We start from the raw sequence: 13,528 nt of genomic DNA on the forward strand, positions 1-13,528 counted from the left end.
AGAAATTCTTCGAACCAATTTTTCCAAGTCCTTTACAGAAAGATCACTGGAGATTCTGTTGGCGTCATTTTCACCAGAATACGTCCAAAGGGGATTTTTGCGAGCATGAAGAGGCTGCACTCTAATCCTAAGGAAGTAGGCAGTAATTTGAACACCAGATAGCTCTTTGCCTCGAGTGTTTTGAAGATGACGGATACGAGCCATGAGCGCCTCTGTCGCTTTTTTCTCTTCTTCAGAAGCTTCGGCATCCCAGGAACGGCGACGCTGAATCCTGGCACTTCCGTCGAAAGGAACTATGTTGTGCTCCACAGAATTGGCGCTTTCTTCGTGGATGTAGAGCCACTTTTTGCGCCATCCTTGGACAGAATCAGGAAACTTGACGTCGAAATAATCGACATCAGTCCGAACACAGATAACAACGCCACCGATGTTATAAGTGACGTTGTGGGAGCCATTACGGCGGAGGCGAGAAAATGCGCTTCCACAGAGCCCAATTGGGAGTGATTCCGAGGAAGCATTCGCAAAGTGTGATAAAAATAGAAATGTGAAGGATGGAATTGGGAGTCAAGCGGTGCAGTTGAATCCCGTAAACAAAAAGAAGGCCGCGGAGGAAATCGTGGATTGGGGTTGAAAGGCCGCGGATCAGGTGATCAACAAAACTAACCCGATACTCCATTGGAGGCTTGGGGTAGCTTTCTTCGCTAGGAAAGCGGATGGCGTCCTCCTTCGTCATGAGGCCGAGCCTCTTCAGCGTGTTGATGTCTTGATTGGAGATTTTGGATCTCTCCCACTCAAGATCCTCGGCGGCCATCTTGGATTCCGGCGTGCTGTGGCGAGTCAGACGCGTGCGCGGTGGCATCAACGGCAAGTGCAGAGCAATGTATGTGCGTACGGAAGATTGGAGAGAGTTGGGCGCAGGGAAGTTTTGCGAAGAGGAACAGGTGAGCGGGCGCAAGCGAGGGATGAACGAAGGTTGAAGAAGGGTTTATATAAGATTCGGGTGAAACGGTGTGCCGTTGGATGAAGAAATCGTGTGGTGAGGATGGATCTTCTAGACACAAGGGCAAAAGAGTATTTTTACTGAAATAGGCGTTACCGCACGTGCGCCAGAAAAGCGGAGGACGTGTGTCCACTACTTGCACGACGTGTCAACGTAGTTGAAGCAATGGACCCACAGGGCAGAAAAATCACGACTATTCGAGGAGGATGAAGTAAATTTGATTAAGGGAAGTATGTCGACAAGAAAAACGGCGACAGAAAGAATTATTCAATACCTCGGGAACCTTTGGTCAAATACAAGTTTTTGCCCAAATGCTCGGGGGCTACTTCAGAAAAAAGTAAATTTTCGAGTATGATAAATATAGAAATTGCGGAGCCTACAACCAAGCACAAGTCCTTGGCTGTAGCCTCGGGGCTACTCCCATCGGAACGCTGTTCGCGCACCCGAGAGATAAAAAAAGAGAGAAGAAGAAAGAGATCATATTTGGAAGTAATTAAAATATATCGACAAGGTGGAATAAAATTTTGATCCAAAAACCAAGCACAAGTTCTTGGTTGTAGCCTCGGTTACTCCCATCGGGAACGCTGTTCGCGTGCCCGATGAAATTAACAAAAATAGAAAAACAAGAGAGTATATTTCGAGTTATAATTAACTCTACATATACTCCCATCGGGAGAACAATATAAGTCATATATGACTCGATAAAATGTGCCATTCCAACAGCCGGAAAAGCACTCGACAATATATTCTCAGAACGCCGAAGTCGCGATCAATTTCTGAATGCCGCAAATTTGCGAAGGTAAGACCCCAGATCCGTTCTGCTGGGCGTGGCATCGCCAAAGACTGCGCTCTGCTACTTTTATCCGTATCAACAGATACGAAGAAAAATCCTAACGGACGCGTTAGGTACCCGATAAATTTGACTGGGACTCGACAGAATGGTAAGACCTTAAGCGGCACCTGTCGACGTTTACACCAGTATCCCGAGATCATGTCCGGGGACGTGATTTTGAAGTAGGTTTTTGCGGATTGCCACTAGAGCAGTTAACTAGTACCTGATCCGTCAGATGAACTAGCCCCAATTACCAGTATCCCTGTACAATATAGAATTTTATGTGAAGAAATATAAAAGGTTAAAGCTTTCGAGTAAAAATAAACAGTGGAGATTTTCCCTGACTCTACGATTCAAGCAAAATCTCGGGGGCTACTGACATAGGCATCCCAAATGGGCCTGCCGAAGATGGTACCCGGGGTTTACTGGAGGCCCAATACCCGAAGAATAAGAAGATTCGGGAGCCCAAGATTTACTAAGGAAAGATAGAGTTGTAATAGGAAGTGTTGTTTGTAATCTGACGGGACGAGTTAGAAAACGTCCCGGACTCTGTAAACTTGTATAGCACGAATCCCTCGGCTTCACCTCATATATAAGGGGGAGTCGAGGGACAAAAGAATCAACCGAATCATTGTCTGCAAACCCTAGTTTTCACAATCGTCGAGTACTTTTCGGCTGAAACCTTCGAGATCTACTTACCCTCTACTTCTAACTAAACCCTAGCCTACAATCCATAGGCATTGACAAGTTAATCCCTTGTCAGTGGGAAAATTGAGGTAATATTCTTAGCTCTGTGTTTTCAAGTTCAGCGAAACTGCAAAAGTGATGGTACACCATTTGTACACAAAACCGACCCAGTTTCGTGGATCTAGCTTCGGCACCACGGTGGATTTTTGGGAAGCTGGAGGATTTTCGAGCACACCCTTATTACTAGATCGACAACCATTTTATGTAAGTAGATTGAAATGCTCCATAATTAAAGATTGAAGGTGAAGCATATTTTATATTACTCGAGTTATTTTCTTTTTATTTGTTGGCATGTGCTCTTAAAGATCAGGAGAATCCGGTTTTGTTTTGTAAAGAATGAGGTGTGCATTTAATGAACTTAGATACTCTCGGTATGATGGAGTGCAACGATGCGATCCACTTGTCCGGTCCTACTAGATTTGGTTGATGGTTGTTGCTACTAGCTACCGCCACCAACACTAGTTAAACTCAGCTTGGAAAGTTCGGATGGATGCATCTTTCCCCACCTGATCCGTTAGACAATCGTAGTTATCTATTGTAATCTAGCATTTCAATATTTCCGTTACCCCTGTCCAATCGTAGCAGAATTTGAGAAACCCTAGCAATATGTCTCAAACTTAGCACGACCACTATATACTAAACGTGTAAATACTAGCCCATGTCTGTAGAAAAATACAAATCATACACTATAAATTGGTCTAGATCAGGTTAGAGTTCATAGTTTCACCAATTTATACGCAACAATTTTACTTATACAACTGATCATATATTTCATCTTCATAGGCATACAATTAAATATATTATCTTAAATATTAGTTTTCAAGTATAATTAATAGAACTAACATATTAATCGAGTGCATACTGAGAAACACTTTTATACAGTTTAAATTTTATTATTGACTATTTCTTTTTTAAACTAGAATTATATTTTTCCATAAGAGTGCTTTATTTTGATAATTTTGTTTGGAATTTCAACATTTCTGCTAAAATTTATTTCACATTGAATCTAAGAAGGCAATCAGTATCACATTGCTCTACAAATATATGTATGATTTTAATATATTATACATGCATATTGTTTATGTTCATAATATCTTTAAGTAGGCTGTTTTCCTTCTTTGTATTTTGTAGAACCTTTGGTTCTGTTTTATTTATGATAAAAGTGGGAGGGGGCTTTTGCCATAGAGTAAGGTTTCAAAAAGAAACTTTAACTATCAACAAAATTGGGTAGTGTTTTAATGTGTACAATATTAACAAGTAATTTGTAAGAGGTTTCTAGAGTACATCATGTACTTGTTTCCAGTCAAACGGGCCCTTATTAACCGGACGGGGTGGCGTTAGGGGTGAAATGTGCTAGTGGACAATCCCGAATATATGATGTTCGAATTCAAGAAAGTGAAATGGATGTTGACATATCCGCAATAGTACTAAATTTAAAATGGATGTGAAACATATCCACATTTATTAAATATGAATCCATCTTTGGTTCAAGATTTTGAAGCAAATGTAGATATGAAGGTGGATATATCTATACCAAATAACACAACTTTAGCTGGTTCCAACAACCCCTATATGCCAATTATCCAACATTAAAACGTACCAAGTGTTCAAATGTAGCTTGTTTGATTGAACATGTAAACTGGTATGTTGTATGGTAGTCTTACGTGCCTACAAATCCACGGTTGATTGATTGTATGCCACAAGTCAAGCATTTCGTGTCACGTTGCTAAATTTGTGAATTTTCTGTCTTGGTTAACATCCGATCCATATCTATATTCCAGTAACATTCTCTTCACATTTTTCGAGAAAAAAAACATTCATATTTACAACAACAACCGTGTTTATATCCACGTCTGTGTTAGAAATATATAAAATGAAAGTAGCAAAAGGGCATTATCCCACCTGCAACTAATCTGCTTCCACCCCTAGGTGGCACTAGGGGTGGGCAAAAAAATCGATGACCGAAGATCGAAACCGAAAAGACTGAGACCGAACCCAAAAATGCCGAGACTAAAATGATCGACAAATAAATTGGGTTGAAAAATTTATAGACCAAATTTAGTTTGGTCGATTCGGCCATTTCTTCCAAGTAACCGAATAGACCAAGCTGACTGAATTTTACATGAGCGCCCGTCCCAATCTTTAGAATTGTGTGATGTGGTATGCTTGAATGTTGATCAAACTTATCTAGGATTGTTATATTTTTGTTTAGATTATTCAATGTTTGTTCACACCAATTGATAATAATATATGCAATGAAAAACCGTCCAAAATACATTTAAAATATTGCCAACTTTTGACTAAATAATGTCTAATATTTATGTTGACAACATTGACCATGATGTTCGGTCATGACCAAACCTGAACCCGGATTATTGGATACCCGAATTTGTCGGGTAGTAAAACAAGCAAGTATATTTTGATCTTTATTTTTTTATTTTTTATGATCAAATTCTAAATAGATCGAAATACAAAAACCGAATTGTCGGTCATGACCGGATACCCATCCCTAGGTGGGATGGGGTTTACTAGTTTAAAATAAAACCCGACTGGGAAAGAGGGTGAAAATGCTTGGCAAATCGTAACATGATGCGAAGTTGTCCCCGGCGGCGATCACATCGGTTCAAATCAAAGGTAGACTAGTGATGATGGTCGACCTTTGGCACATCATCCCAAGCCACGAGCGGAGAAGCACTTCATTATTATGTCAAGATCAGTATAAACCGTAAGAGCCAGCAGAAACAAATGGCCGCAGATTCCTACTCCGTAATTGTTAGCGAACTATAGTTAGGATGGTTTCACACTGCACGGTTGTGGTTGCTGTGATGCAGGCGTAACTGAAAACTGTCGACAAATGGTTCCACAAAATCATGATGGGGGACTTGTTCACGTCGCAGGAAGTTGCCGATCGCATAAGAGAGAGCAAGCAAGTGGCGTTAGGTAACAGGCACACATTGCACGCACGGGGACGGGGGCACAAAAGTTAATGGAAACATCAACGAAATTTCGGCCTTCAGAGTTTCAGACACACATGTACTCAGTTTTACAAATTGACCATGATTCATCCACAGTCACTTTCTTTTTCTATTTCTGAAAAGTCGGTATGTTCCTGATTATTAACGATAGTACAATTTTAGATCTAAAAGTAATAAAATTTAGAAACAAATCGTTGGACCACCTAACGATGACTACAAACACTGGCCGTACCTAGTATGTTTAACAAACTGATCAGGTTTTGTACATTGCTAGGTTTTAGCAAGCAAAACAATTCTTCTAGGATTAGTGATCCCGATCTATCCATTACGATCTCGCACACAATCTCCTAACCCCATCCTTTGCCATATATCTCGGGCTCTAGAAGGACACTTAAACAACATATGATTTAGATCTTTAGCCTTTTATCGAACATACGGTAAGTAAATTGAAGAGCAACGTACATAAGTATGGGGACAATGCCATGTAACGCTCGCCAATTGAAAATCTGCATCTTGTTGGGTACATTACTCCTCCATATTCTTTTGCAAACTTCACGGGGAGAATCTATGAGCTCTTCTTGGGTACCCTGCTTGACATTCAGCATGGTACCCAGACTTGGCTGAAAAACAATCTGTTGCCGTCAAGCAATAAAATCAGGCTGGTCAATGGAATTTGTAAAATACGTTCCACATCTTTTGGTAAGAAATTTTCTCTTAGGCCTAAATCAGGCTGTTTGTTTATTCCCCAACAGGCAGGGACTGGCCTGGATTGCTGGCCGATCTCGGCTTTTCAGCCGGGGTAAATTTTCCAGCCCAATGAATTTGGCCTCTTATGTTATCCCCCGATGGTATTGTAGCCCAGCGTAGCCCCCCTTTTTTCCTATGTCTGGGCTGGAAAAAATTTCTCTCCACATGACGCAGGAAATTTTTTGAGCTTCCTATACACCGACCGGTCGTTACCATGCGTTCTGTTTTATGCTTTTCCTTTTTTGTTTCTATTTATTTTTTTAGATTCAAAAACATTAAGATTTAAAAAAATGTTTAAATTAAAACATTGTTGAGCTTTTGAAAAATGTTCTTCTTTACAAAATATTTAGAGTTTTAAAAATGTTTAAATCTCAAAAAATGTTAAATTTTTGGAAAATGTTCAAACTTGAATTTTTTTCAAATAAATAAAACCATCCTAAAATTTTTAAAATTTTAGGAAGAATTGCGCAATTTTTTAAAAATGTTTAAATTAAAAAACTATTCAAAATTTAAAAATATTCATCCAAAAATGTTCATTTTTAAATGGTAACTTTAAAAAAATAAAATTATGAATTAAAAAATATTCAAAATTATGTTCACACTCGAAATTTTCAAATTTAAAAAAGAAAATTAAATCAAAATCTAAACAGTTTTTAAATTTGAAAAGAATCTCAACATTTTTTCAAAAATTTTGTTCTCTGAAAATCATTTTTAAAGTTAGATATTCAAGAAGAAAAGAAACAGAAAAAATGAAAAATAAAATAAAACTAACCGAATCTTAATGAGGCGCGACCCAACAACCGACCTGGTCGTTGGGGTGTGCGGTACCCCCCATACATGCCGACCAAGTCAGTGTATAGGCGGTCCTGGAATTTTTACCCGAGAGAGACACGAAGACAACACTCCCTCTGCTCGGTTTCGATGGATGGCGGGGTTTGTTGTGGGTTCTCGATATAAAAGAATGGAAAAAATTAAGGCATAATTAGGATAATTAATCCACGAAGGGATTCGGTGGAGCGTGGGGATTAACCAAATCAATGTGGGGCTCAGATCTAAGTTTGGATTCATTCCATACAACCGAACGAGCCCTTAAGGATCCTCATCCGAGCTCCCTGTTACTGCATTGATCGCGGTATGCACCTGAAGGTGCACGCTGCTAGCTAGTTCGATTAGCACCACTCATAAGTGAATGTGGTTAGCACAAGCACCCACAGGGTGACGGCCGGATCCGTCAACCGGATTGGGTTGTCCCATCGGGGTGCAGTCCCCGTGGCTGCGCAAGCATGGCCATGCGCTAGTGTAAACCCGATTCACACCGGGGGTTGCTCCAACATGTGCAGGCTTCGATCGGGCTTAACTGAACACAACCTAGCGGTAGCCATCACTTTGTCGTACCGACCAACAAGATTCCACGTCTGCAGCGAAACCCGTCGTGCACCTATATTTATACGGTCCAAGCCACGAACCCTAATCCCCAAGCTCCATCATCCATGGTCTCAGCCGCCGTTTCTACATCACAAGCAGTGTTTGCTCCTCTTTTTTTCTCGCCTTCATTTGCTTGTTGTTTTATTCTTCCTTGATCTGTCGCCTCTAATGGCGGCGGTGTGATGTTTACCTTACTACTGATTCGTATTCGGGGAGCACTCTTCCAGCCTGCTCTTCCGATCCTACCCTAATATATTCTGTTAAACCCTAGCTATATGTCCAATCCTACCCTCGCCGGTAAGCACTAAATATGTAAACACTAGCCCCCTTCTATAAAACACCTCTGATCTACTTATTAATACACCACACAATGTTGCATATCAATTTAGTGTTTATCATTTGACCAATTTATACTCAACATTTTGTACTTACTATAAGCTGATCAAAAAGTTCATCTTTCATTTACATACCCTAGTTTGCTAACCCATCTTAATGATCTACTGTCAACTAAAAGGTAATACTTCTGATACGTACCCTCAATGCGACCCCAATAGAATCTAATAAAACCTAGTATATGTCTCAACCTTACCCCCACACATATGCACTAAAGATGTAAAAGATTTGCCATGTCTATACAAACACATATAATCTACTTATTCATACATTGTACAGTGACATAGATCATCAATTTAGGTTTTACCGTTTCACTAATTTATACTCAACATTTTTACTTCATATAGGTCATAAAAATCATCTTTTGTCCACATATCATTCGATGTATTATCTTAAAGACAATTTTCAAGTACAGTTAATATAGGTAGCATTTGTGTCAAGCGCATATATATTGAGATATTTCTTTGCTAAGCTATATTATTTTCGCGCAAAAATGTTGTACCATTATAATTTAGTTTGTGATGCTGATGTTAAAATTGATTTCACCTTGAATCTGTGCATGCCAAAAGTATTGCATTGCTCTACAAGTTAACTTATGCTTCTTAATAGGCTGTGTATATATATGTGCATATTCGTTTGTTTTCTTGATACCCTTGAATATCAAAGAAATTCGATTAACACCACTGACAGTTTTCTCTCAGAACACCTCAATTGATTTTAGTTGTTGTTGCGGAACTCGAACACCACCGTTGACAAACTTGAAGCTAGTGTGGGTGGCACAAGCTTTCGCGCACACAGGGTAACGGCCCGGATCCGTCTATCGCGGCCCGATTAACACAAACGGGCTGCTCCATCGCCAACGGGCTTATGAGCCCAGTAGTAGTCAGGACTTCGTCGTACCGGCCCACAAGATTCCATATCTGTCTCCAACGAAACCCGTCCGTCCTGCTCCTCTATTTATACGATCCAAGCCACGAACCCTAGTCCCCATCCTGCATCCGCCATGGTCTCAGCCGCCGTTTATCCGTCCCGCCGTGTTTTTGCTCCTTCCTTGTTAATCCTCTCGTTTTTCTTCGCCTTCATTTTTGTTTTCTGTTTCTTCTTGCTTGCTGGCGGGTGCGATGAAGAGCTAGTTTTTCTTGATCCGTCGCCTCCAACGGCGGCGGCGTGATGTTCACCTTTACTACTGGTTCGTATTCGCCGAGCATCCTTACAGCCAGCTCTTCCCATTCTTTCTCCCTAATTTGTTGCTCGACACGGACATGGTCCAAGATCTATTTCGGAAGCAATACGATTGTGGTCGGGTTAATTGTTCTATTTCGAAAGCAATACGATTGTGGTCGAGCGAAGATCCCAGCAGTGAGGCGCGAATCTCCCTCGTTGAGGCCTCCCTAACAAATCTTTAATCTTCGCATAGGAAACGAGGCCCGTGGATTTGTGGATGTGTGATCTATCTGTTCTGTCACATCTGTTGCCACGGACACAATTTCGAAACTTCGATTTTTTGTTGGGCAAGTCTAGCGGGCGGCCGCGTGCCCTATCGACAATCCGAGCGCTCAGCCAGAAAGGGAAAGGGCAGGCGACTCGCTCACTTAATTTCCAGAAATAGAAGCACGTCTTCTTTTCCCCTTTCGTCCTGGACGAACACCGGTGCGCAATTCGCCACCGCGCGCTGCTCCGGCCCAACTTCCCCTTTGCGAGCCAGCTTCTCCGCGCCGCCCATCCGTCCATGATCCAGTGCCTCCGCCTCCCCCAAGGTAGCAGCCATGGCGCGCGACATCGCCGGGAGGTGCCGGCTGTGGCTGTGGCTGTGACACTGGACTGAGTCCTGCGCATGAGCGACCCCGACCAGATCCTGGAGGTGGTGGCCATGGCCTGGGAGGCGACTACCGCCTGGAGGAAGGGAACTTGCGGAACCGTCTTGCTTCTTATCTCGATCCCCCGATTGCTCTCGATCTCCCGATTCCTCCATTAGCGGGAGCTGCGGAGGTACCTAGTGGCACAGCGGGGTCCCTCCCGCGGAAACTCTCTCCTTCCATGGCCGTCGTCGTGGCACTGCTCGCGCTGTGCGCCGGCACTGCCCCGGCTGGCCGTCCTCTGGTGCCCCTCAGCGAGGGAATCCCACCCTGGGTGGTCTGAGGCCGCTCGCCGCTATTCATGGCTGAAATCCGCTCACTCTGCCCGTATCGAATCACCGGCCAAAGCACATATTAGATCCCGATTAGCCGCCGAACCGTCCTCCAGGTCCTGGTCGTGCGTCCAGACTGTAGAAGAAGAAGAAGACGAGAAATAGTGTAGAAAAAAATGGAAAGAGAAGGGACCCACATGTTAGATGCACTGATGGGCAATGTAGCGTGCCATGTTTTTCTTCAGGTTCGGTTCATTTGATCAAAACTGATCGGGGTAACCATTGAAGTTGCCCAACAACATATGTTACTTGTTCAATTACCACATTTATTACCTAATATCCTATATTAGTTGCTCAATCATGTTATATAGTTATAGTTGCTTAATTATGTTAGTTCGTTGCTCAGTGATGTTTTAAAATTCTCTAGCATTGTCGCAAAGTTACATATCACTGTTATGAATTTGCTCATCAATGTTTTAAAAAAATTGTCTAGTCATCCCTCCGATCTATCGGCTACAAAGTTGTCCACCAGAATTACACTGTTGTGTTGGGCTCTAAAGTTGCTATGTCGTGCAGGAAAGCTGCTCTGTTGGCACCAAAATTACTTTGTCACAGACCAAAGTTGTTTTGTTGGGCATCAAAATTGCCCTGTCAGGCACCAAAATTACTCTATTAGGTACCAATATTACGCCGCAGGACACCCAAGTGGATTTGTCAGGACCAAATTTGCTCCATCGGGCATCAAAGTTTTGCCTTTGGGCACCAAAGTTGTCTCGGCGGGAACCAAAGTTGCCCCATTGGCAAATTCGCAACAGCGATATGCATTTTCACTTCGGGCGTAGGCAAACACTGAATCGGTAGGAAACTTCGATTTGGTGCATGGGAATGTAAATCCAGTTCGCCGCTAGGAAATTTCGGTGCAACGTGTAAAATTGAAGGTGCTCTCTCTAGGCTTGCAGGTCTTCTTCTTTCTTTCCCGATTTTCCCTATCCCGGCCAAGCACGTGCAGTGAGCTTCGGTTCGATCACCTGCAACCGGTATGCGGGGGCTCAACAAAACAACTTTAATACACGACAAAGCAATTTTGTTGCGTGATGAATAAACTAGATACACAATTGCGGAAGCAACTTTGCAACAGCTATATGAAATTTCAGAACGATGATAGGCAACTTTACAATAACTTAAAGCAACTTAGAAACATTTCAGAACGACGAAACAACTTTGAAGCCGAACGAAGCAACTTTGGTCCCGATAAAGTAAATTTGGTAACGAAAAATTAACTTTGATTCGCGACGAAGCAAAGCAACTTTGAACTTGACGAAGCAAATTTCAGACCATTGATTATGTCAACACATAGTAATTCCTCTCGATTATCTCAATTTGTTGGCTCAATAGCTATCAATGACATGGTTAGCCAAGTTATGGACCCGGTAAGCAACTTTATAGCATCGGTAGACAGCTTTGTAGCACCGGGCACCAAAGTTGCTATGTTGGCATCAAATTTACTGGGCAATAAAGTTAAGCTTTCAGACCAAATTTGTGTCGTTGAACACCAAAATTGCCCCTTATGACATCAAAGTTGCGCCGTCGGGCACCAAATTTTCTCTTTTGCGCACTAAAGTTGCGTTGTCATATATTAAAGTTGCGCCATCAAACAACAAACTTGCTCTCTTGGGCACTAACGTTGCGCCTTCGGGCACCAAAGTTGCACCATTAGATATCAAAGTTGCGTCCTCAAACACCAAATTTGCTCTTTTGGGCACTAAAGTTGCGTCTTTAGGCACCAAAGTTGCACCGTTAGATATCAAAGTTGCGTCCTCGAACACCAAATTTGCTCTTTTGGGAACTAGGAACTAAAGTTGCGCCTTCGGGCACTAAATTTACACCGTTAGATATCAAAGTTGCGTCCTCGAACACCAAATTTGCTCTTTTGGACACTAAAGTTGTGCCATTAGATATCAAAGTTATGTCATCGGACACCGAATTTGCTCTTTTGGGCACTAAAGTTACATCTTGGGTGCCAAAGTTCATCATGTCAATCCATATCTTCTCCACTCCCTTCTTTCTCACACGACCAGTCTGATCCAAGCAAAAATAGAAGGCAAGCACTGCTGGTTTCCTTCCCACAGCCCCGACCAAATCCTCTCTCCTCCCAGAGACCCAATCAGCCTGATGGATTGACCAAATCAGCCTGATGGATTGAAAGAACATGGCCAGGTGATGGATCTCTGTCGCCATCCATGGGATCTCCATCGCCGTCCAGGGGCACGCCCATACGCTCAGGTACGACTGTCTTGGGGCCTCGATGCGGTTCCCGCCGGGAACACGACGGCAAAGGCGCCTGTTTCAGCCAAGCCCTGGCAGCAGGACGGTGGAGCTCCTAGATCGATTGGAGCGGAGACCATCTTGGGCGGGGATGGGGCAGAGGACACCCGCCGGAGCGGCGAGCAGCGAGCGGTGAGCGGTGGAGACCAGGTGAGGCGGCGGACGCGCAGCTCAGGCCGGGAGGCGTTGACCTACGCGGAGGGGGCTGGCAGTCCGGTTAGGGGGGAAGGAAAGATGCGGTGCCGCGGCTGAACGGAGGTTGGGGCACCGCCGTGGCCTGGCTGCAGCCGGTAGGGAACAGAGGTTCGGCCGGGGGCAGTGGGAAATGCTAAACGGTTCGCGGTCGTAGGCCACGTGCTCCACCCCGATAAAAAGCACCTGGGCCCGGATCGCCATGATCGGGCGGTCGCGCGTGTGAGCGCTCGAGTCTTCCGTCTGGCATGCGCACGCCCATAAGATTTCAGGTTTTTTGTTTTGTTTCGGTACCGAGGGACCTATGGATGGACAGCTCTTCCCGTGCTGTGTCTACCAAGTTTGCCTTCGGAAAGGATGAAGCAAATTGTTCTTCAATAATCTTGCTTGAAACTCTGTTTCTGTTGAGATTGAAACGATTGCTGACATTTGCTTCTGTTGATTAAGCTTTTTTTTTTGACAACGGTGATGAGCCAATATTACAGTTACAGACCTGTAATGACTCCTGCGGAAATGATCGCATGGTCAAAGAACATCTAAGGGACTGAGTTGTCTTGGGAAATCTAGTTTTTGTACCTTTGTATCTTTTGCTGTTTCTACTTTTATTATCATTCGATCCAGTTTCTTTTGATAGTGCATCTGTACATAGATGCGTTGTAATATGAAATGACATGACCTGAACGGATGATCCAATCTAATGGCTGAACATGTAAATAAATTTGATCATGTTTGACCAATGGCCCCTTTGAAGCGATCTTCCAAGA

The 13,528-nt window shown here is 43.1% G+C and overlaps 1 non-coding gene across 1 annotated transcript; it reads left to right on the forward strand.

Annotated features, from left to right (window-relative positions):
- The first annotated feature begins 13,222 nt into the window (after positions 1 to 13,222).
- On the forward strand, positions 13,223 to 13,318 carry LOC127328036 (small nucleolar RNA SNORD25). Its single transcript, XR_007868943.1, has one exon. It is a non-coding gene; the product is annotated as a small nucleolar RNA SNORD25 (small nucleolar RNA).
- Positions 13,319 to 13,528: the final 210 nt, after the last annotated feature.

Source organism: Lolium perenne, chromosome 1, assembly GCF_019359855.2.
Source record: "Lolium perenne isolate Kyuss_39 chromosome 1, Kyuss_2.0, whole genome shotgun sequence".
Taxonomy (NCBI): Eukaryota; Viridiplantae; Streptophyta; class Magnoliopsida; order Poales; family Poaceae; genus Lolium; species Lolium perenne.